Raw genomic sequence first — 8,267 nt, 5'->3', positions numbered from 1 at the left:
CGTTTTAGGTAGGCGTGGCTGACTCTTAACTTTTATAAAGAATATCTCTTTGGATTTGAAACTTTAGTCTTTGCAACTTTACAGATCTTCTTTATGCACCAAGTGCTTGTAACACTCCAAAGAGAAATGAAAAATTTTAATCGCATCATATGACCCCTTTAAATGAAAAGATTAAGAAAAAAGGAAATTGTGCACTACTGTATATGTGCCCCCTTTTAACCGTGTCTGGCATATATGCATAAAACCGAATGTGTCATTACCCAATATTATATATAAATTACCTAAATTTATATAGATTTTATAACCTTTAAGGGTCTGGAATTTGGGTGACAGCATTGAATTAAAGTTTTGTACAATAAATACAGCTAATAAAGCTAGTACAAAATTACAAACAGCTCACTTAAAAAAAGTTACGGAAACTTAAATTATTTAAATAATTCTTTATTCAATTGGTGAATCTTTTATTTGGTCAATGAATTGCTTAAATGAATCATGTTAACAAATTGATTCACTTAAGATTCACAAAGGATACCTTTGTTTTAATTAGCTACTCCTTAAATTGAGAAATACTTTCTCAATGAAATGTAAAACATTTTTGTCAAATGAAAAGATTAAGCAAAAATCGAATTATGTGCATTATGCTATATGTGCCCTATATAACTGCGTATATCTGTAAGTGTCATGCCAATTACCCAAAGCTCAAGGAATCTTTTGATGATCTAAGCTCAGTTCAAGATGGAGCTTTTCAACTGACTCTTTGGCTGTCAACAAGCTTCCTTGCTGTCGATTTGCCATGTGAGAATCCATCCCTCTTGGTAATAAACAGAGTGCAGAAGGGAAACAGAGCAAGAGTGGGGAAATTAAAGAAAAGCAGACAGAAGCATTTCTAGCTTATTCCTGCATTATGGCGCATTTCCATTTTTTCGCCTCAATCTTAATCTCCATTGAATGACTGTCATTGCCCTCCGGCAGTAATTAGGAACGGACTCTGGACAACAACAGACAAGTTGGCCTAGCTTGTCTCAAGCAGCTAATTACCTTTAGCTTATGGTAAGCAATATTCCGTGCCAGGCAACTTTTAATGCTGATTAGCAATTAGCCCAAACTACCGGCAGCCGAAGAGCTAATGTTTAATTTGGTCTGCTAATGATAGACTCCCATCTAGTGTGCGCAAGCTTAGAGAGCGAACTCAAGGGCAGGGGGTTGGGTGTAGAAACGTATGGATTTCTTCTTAATTCCTTTTCATTTACAACCTGACAGGCCCTCAGGTTGTAAGGAAATTTCTTAGCGATTAGTAATGGCTGCCCTCTCAAAGTGGCAAACGGATGTTAATGCTTCTCTTCAAGGCCTTTGCCCAGAAAAAACACACTCCTGAGGCTAAATAATCATAGTGTTTTCTTTCAAAAGCACAAAATCGCACAATAAGGTGACAGCGAAAAAATTAACTGCACTACATGACCAAAACTACATGGACACCTCTTGCTAATTGCTAAAAGGTGCATAAAATCAAGCATACAACTCCCTAGACAAACATTCAGGTCCTAAAGAAATTGAAATGGAGTCTTGAGTGAAAGAACTTGCCCTGAACTACACAAAACTCAGACTTGAACCCTTTGGGATGAATTGGAACTGCTAATGCTAGTCAGACACCATATTAAAAGTGTTACACAACTAACTCTCAATGGCTGCTAAATACCTTGTTTTCTGTAAAGAGGCTCTGTGTTTGTTTGCAAACATGAGCAAGGGGTGTCAGCGGGGAATCAAAGTGTTCCATAAGACCCTGCTAATCATTCTCATGTTACCAAGCACACACTTGTGGGCTGGACCCGCCAAATCAGGTGGACTAGCTGCAGCACTCACTCAGAGCAAGTTCAGCATAGTTGCTTGTTAAGAATGTGCAGTGGTTACCGTGGGAATTATCCCATCCCTCGAGGCTAGGGAGTTCTCGGCAGTAATGAACGGCAAGGATGAGGCTCGTTATCCTTCTCTGTCTGTCTGATATTCAGCCACAGTGTCTCATCGCGTACACGCGCCTTTCTCTAGTAAAGATGGAGGATAGATGGTGGATTTGGCTCTCACGTGGACCAGAACTTCGAGATATATCCCCTGCGGTAACGTTAGAATGAGAGATGATATTTCTCAAAGCATTTGAAGGTCGTCATCAGCCAGGTTCAGGTTGCATGTGAATATGGTTGTCAGTTCTATGTGCTTAATTACTTTCTGTACACATACTGTTGGGCTATTTTTAGTTTATTCTATGACCAAATTAATCATTTTCACACTAAATTATTGTCTGTCGACTGGGAATATAGTGAACAAGTCGTATGGACCATGAACCAGTCATGTGAGGTCCACAGAAAAGTCAGCTTTTTCAAAAATATATTTTATCTAGGGCTGTCCACATTGTGTTGGCTTTCAAGTATTAATAAAATACATAATATAAAGTAAATATTTTCCAGATAAAAGTTTACCAACTAGCTATGGCTTTGGCTTTTTTATTTTGAATGTAAAATACAAAAATTATAAAATATTTAAAAACCTACTATTTAATTCAAGAGACATATTTTCTTGATAATATATGTACAGTATTTGAAAAATAATATGTTTTTTGAACATTAAAGCATGTCAATATATTCTGTTACACCAAATACACAAAATAAAAAAAGTTTAAAAAAAAATAAAATTTTAAGCATCATATGACCCCTAATATATTTCTCACACAGTATTAATGTTTTTAAATGCCAAAATTATGCTCGGTTACATATTTTAAGAGGAGTTCCCCCTGATGTGGAAGAGAGCAACAAGTACAATGAATCAAAATGACTCATGTAATATTTCTAATAATATTTCTATTATTGTGTTTTATAATAGAAATACTGTGCAGAAAGACATAGGGGTTTGGAATGACATGCGGGTGAGTAAATGATGATTGATAGCTAATAATTAAAATAAATAACATTAGCTTATTCTGGATCGAATAAATGACAATCCTGGATTTAGGGAACAAGTTTAAAAAGGATCAAAAAATGCAATTCTTCCCATAGGGAGTGATGTTGTAAACTTCAGGTGTTTCATGTAGCGTTTAAAGGAAAGCAGGTTGTCCACGTTGACCAGTGTTGTATGTTGTTTGTTTACATTTTCTTTCTTAATTCTTCTTCCACCCTTTGTTGTTCTCTTCATCAGACAAAACCGAGATATGGCCAAGGTGTGGTTTTGCTGCTTGGCAAGGTCAAATGCAAAGGGATGTTTTCCTTCTCCTTTCCAAAGTCCACAAACCTAACTTTTTTCAAATCTGTGTTTCTGATTTGTGCAGGCTCTTGGGAATGACAGAGGTGGAAAATAAAAGGGGCCTGTGGAATCGAGTGGTAGGAGAGGTAGAGAGGGACAGAGAGAGACAGAGGAATGGATTGGAGAAAAAGAAAGAGAAGGAGAGAGAGCACTAGAACATGGAACTCTCTCACTCATCTTCTCGCTCTCTCTCTTTCATACACACACAAAAACACAAAAAAGACTGACAGGCTGGAGCTTCAAAGCTTTAGCTTCTCTCTATCCTTCCTCTGGTGTGGAATTTCAATGCAGTATTTCATTTTTCATTGGGGGGTTGAGGAGGGCGAGAAGGCTGGGGCAAGATGAGTGTGTATTCTTTCAGTGATCCACTTCTGTCCCACGGCGGCCCTCTTATAGTGCTGATGTGTTTTAGTAAACTAATATCAACACAAATCCAGCCAAACTCCAAATGAACAACATGTGAGGTTGTCGGGAAGTTTAGGGCACGGTGTATTTGGAAACTACAAATTCAGCAGATGGCAGGCAATAAAATGTAGCAATAAAATAACAAATTTACTAAATATTTCATTTTAAAAATTATTTTATTATAAAATAATTTTATTTTGGAGTTTATTTTGGATTTTTCTTTGGATTCTGTTTTGGATTCTTCTACCATTTAACAGTATAAACTAGAAACATATAAATCCCTCACACTAGTCAAGTTGCATCATCACAAAAATCTTGGCAACATTTTAGTCAGTCTACTGTTCCTTCCTCAGGCTTACAAAACACTTCCGTGGCCATTTTTTTACCATTGCCAATTTTACCATATTTACAATAAGTTTCAATTTGTTAATATTAGTGCATTAGGTATCGTGAACTAACAATAAAGAATACTTTTACAGCAAGTGTTAATTAAAAATAATATTTAAAAATAAAAACAAGCAAACATGAATGAACAATATAGTATGTATAATTTAACCTAAATCGATAAATGCTTAAAATATTTTCAAGAATTAATTTTAAAACATTTTCAAAAATGAATTTATTTACTAATTTTAACTAACTGAACCCTATTGTAAAGTGTAACATCCTGCAACACACTTTTTAATCCTTCAGACTGTGCCAGGCTGAAACCCAGACTCTTAAACTCAACTTTTTTTTTTTCTTTTTTTTTTTTTTTACAAATTGTATCCATCTCCATCACCCAGTTGGTGGCTGGCCATAGACACCTTTGAGCCACCATTATTTTATCTTAGCGTACTTAAAGGTCTGTAGGATCCACAAGCCTTTGAGGGTAAGTGGTGCCTCTAGTGGCACATCAAGGAGGTGAGAAGAGGCAGAGAGGTAAATGCTCAGGGGTACCTCGGCTATCTCAACCTCTTCCTGGGGTGCTGCCCATGAGGGGCGTGTCAGCGTGTTTCGCCTCTGATAAGGAAAGGTCAATCTGCTACCATCATCCTATGGTCCGGCAGAGAGGTAAATGCTCAGGGGTACCTCGGCTATCTCAACCTCTTCCTGGGGGTGCTGCCCATGAGGGGCGTGTCAGCGTGTTTCGCCTCTGATAAGGAAAGGTCAATCTGCTACCATCATCCCATGGCCCAGGGCCCACCGAAAATACCAGAAGAGAAGTCAAAGAGCCGAGTTTTTCTCACTTTAGGCCCCAACGTTGAGAAACGTCAAACCTAGCATTGCATTTTCTCATATATTCCTTCAGCAACTTTCACCGTTTTACGATTCCCCTCTTTCGAAGCGCACAATCAGACACATTCTTTTTGGTTTCCAGCCCCCACCCTCCGAACCATCTCGCTCTGTTATTTCTGATTAGCTGTAAACGAGCAAATATTTTCCCAGTGTTCGCCAGGTTAGATCCCCATTTAATTAAACTGGCTCATTATGTCGCTCTCTGATTAGTGGAGGGGAATCAATTATTCAATTCACAAACATGGGCCGCAGGAGCTGGAGGTGCACAAAGAGCTGCTCATTTAATTCCAAGGACACTAATTAGCTACAAAGCAAAGCTGCAACTTTCTGTCTCTCTCCCCCCACCCTCCTTCCTCAATTACCGCGAACGTAGGACACTGGGTGTGAGGAGTGGGGAGGAGGGCTGAGGCAGACGAGAAGAGGAGAGCATGATGGGAAACGTAGGTGGGGCGGGTCAAAGCGTTCCTCATTTGGCAGGATTCCCGTCTTGTTAGCAGGGTCGAGATGTTGTGGACGGCGGTGTTATTTGCTGATATGTAGATTGGACGGAGAGCTAAGTATCCAGGAAATGACCCGAGGGATTTCCAACAGCTTCAAACTCAAAGGCCTGCCACTTTTGTTCTCCACAATCAAACGGCGGGCAATTATCCAAATTATTGACAGCAGATTTCTCATTTCAACTGCGAATTAAGGCTATCAATAAAGCTTTCTGATGCAAAAGTGACTAATTAACTGACGGAGTGGAGCTCTGAAGCTGTGTTGTAAAAAGAAAAAAACTCCAGTCAGTAGCACGTAGTGGAAACACAGGGGAACTAATTAGTTTAATTATCAAAACAGCTAATTAAAATTACACAGTTGCCTAATTAGTTCTGTGCTTCTTGCTGTCTCTCTCGCTCTCTGTCTCTCTTATTTCCTCTTTGCCCTCTCACTCTTTAATTGACAGGTTGAAGTTAAATATAAAACAGGAGGAGAGAGAGAATGATAAGGAGAGGAGAAAGCGTGTATGGTACAGAGAGTTTAACGCAATATCTCGGCTGATGCCGTCTGCGCAAGTGGCAGATCTCTGGAGCAGGAAAACAAATGACTTTCATCTTAGCAATTCCAGATTTTCTACCACTAAAGCATTTTTGATATGAACAAATGAAGAATCTGTCCTCTTCTTGTTACCCTGACCACAAACAGCATTGCCATGTTGTAAAAGACCAATTTAAAGCCACAAGGTCATCTATGTGCTGGTCTACTCCTAAATGTTGACTAAATTCACATTTACTGGATATAAAATTTAAAATGTTTTTCTCTTTCAGGATGATGGAGCAGTGATGACATCTTGCACTACACAGATTTTTGTCCAATCAGATGCTCTCTTGAAGGAGAATGTCCCACCCCCTTATGCCGCTTACAACTGACTAGTAAGTAGTAAATCATGGCAGTTATGTGGCTATTAAAAAAAACAAAACAAAAAACAGATTATCTATTCAAATAGAGATACATCATCAACACAGGAAAATAAACTCCATGAAATGGCTAGACGAGTGCAGTTTTAAGTCAACAACTTGAAATCTACATAAAAAAAAATTTCAAAGATATTGTTTCATCAAAACATAAATTGCTCAACACTGAAACAAGGTTATTATAGTTAACTAAAACTTATTACTTATAAACTAACTGAAAAAAAAAAATATATATATATATATATACACACACATAACATAAGCTTATTTTATTTCAGCATTTCTCATTTTTATTTAGCTTAATTTGATGTACTAAAATAACAAACTAAAACTGGAATAAAATATAAAAAAATATTTTTTTAAACTCTATACGTATAGACAAAAATAAAAATGACAAAAACACAACAATTAAAACTTTAACAGAAATGAAAATGAAAATCTCAATGATACTAAAATAACTCTGCTCTGAAATAACTTTCCTTATGAATAAATTCCAAGTCCCGCACAGAAGTACAGTATGTTACATTAGTAAAATGGATGTAACGACCATTTCATGCTGACTTTAAGTCTATTTTGAGATGAAAAGAGGAGCAACATTACTGTTAATAGAAAGGACAATGAAAGCAAAAGTGTATATTTCCTATATTAAGCTAAAATTACCTGGCAGAAGAAAGGCACAATGCGATACTACTGTAACATACGCTTACTGTATATAAAAACATGTGTTGAGGGGCTGGTGTCACGTTTAAAAGCGCCAGCGGAGGGCCCCTTTCATTGTATGGCGTGTATCTGTGTATCAGATCGGCCTCTGAACATGCAAATATGCCGGAGGCCCGTCCTACCACCTGGCTCCTTTTGGCCATGCTGGTATTTTTAGCAACGCTAATCAGGCAGCTTATTATTTCTCGAGTTCACAGAAACTTTGAACTCCAGACTCCCTCTGCCTAAAAGATTCATGAAGGCCGGGCATCGGGGGACCTGCTTAAGTTTGCAGTGGGGTCAGAGATTGGCGTTATCCCTTCGGCAAGTGCAGAAAAACAAATTGCATATGTTAAGGGCATGCCTGGTACATAGCGTATTGTTCGATTCACTCTTTCTTTTCCCAGTGTCCATCTTATACCTTAAGCTACTTTTTAAGCTATACAGAGCTAACAAAACAGCTCAGTAAATAAGGGTAATAGACAGCCCCAAAATGCCTGAATTGGGCTGTTTGGTTGACCTTCAACTACTGATAGTCAACCGGTAGTTATACAAACATTTTTAATTATGTACTACCCTGAACAGACACCATGACCTCAAGGACATTTGGTCTAGTGCTATTTCAGTATTATTTATGTAGTATTTATTTATTATTTTGAATTGGCTTTTTTTTTTTAATTTCAGTAATTTTGTTATGTGCTTTTGTCAATTTTATTAGTTTATACATATATACACACACACACACACACACACACACGTCTTGTATAGACCTTTGAAAAATAGCTGACTGAAAATTCATCAAAATGTTTTCGTTTGTGTTCCACAGATTAAATAACACCAGACGAGTTTGAAATGCTATGCAGGTGAGTAAATAATGACAGATTTTTCATTTCGGAGTTCCTTTAATAATTACGCTAATTTCTTTTTTGTTGTCATGTGTAAGAAACTTTGAAGTTGAATTCTTTAGCACACTTGCGAACCAGGGGACTTTATACGATTGTGAGTGAATATGAAGGGTCTTCCAAAGTGAAGGCATTATGTTTCTAAAATTATTTTTTTCATTAGCTATATATTTTTCTATTTTAATAATTAACTATTTTATTTCTTATTTTATTATTTACTACAACTTTTTTTTCAAAATGTTGA

The 8,267-nt window shown here is 37.2% G+C and overlaps 2 long non-coding RNA genes across 2 annotated transcripts in view; both read left to right on the top strand.

Moving 5' to 3' along the window:
• Positions 1-7,984, top strand: part of LOC107557091 (uncharacterized) — a 38,513-nt gene extending 30,529 nt beyond the window's left edge. The window contains exons 5-6 of the long non-coding RNA XR_001605386.1: positions 6,276-6,380; positions 7,948-7,984. This is a non-coding gene — a long non-coding RNA (uncharacterized lncRNA). The remainder of the gene's footprint in view (positions 1-6,275; positions 6,381-7,947) is intronic.
• Positions 2,002-3,511, top strand: LOC107557661 (uncharacterized). Its single transcript, XR_001605442.1, has 3 exons — positions 2,002-2,111; positions 3,184-3,205; positions 3,314-3,511. It is a non-coding gene; the product is annotated as an uncharacterized lncRNA (long non-coding RNA).
• Positions 7,985-8,267: the final 283 nt, after the last annotated feature.

The sequence above is a fragment of the Sinocyclocheilus grahami genome, unplaced genomic scaffold (assembly GCF_001515645.1).
Source record: "Sinocyclocheilus grahami isolate Dianchi unplaced genomic scaffold, SAMN03320097.WGS_v1.1 scaffold1.1, whole genome shotgun sequence".
Classification (NCBI taxonomy): Eukaryota; Metazoa; Chordata; class Actinopteri; order Cypriniformes; family Cyprinidae; genus Sinocyclocheilus; species Sinocyclocheilus grahami.
This window is presented reverse-complemented; position numbering and strand designations above follow the sequence as displayed.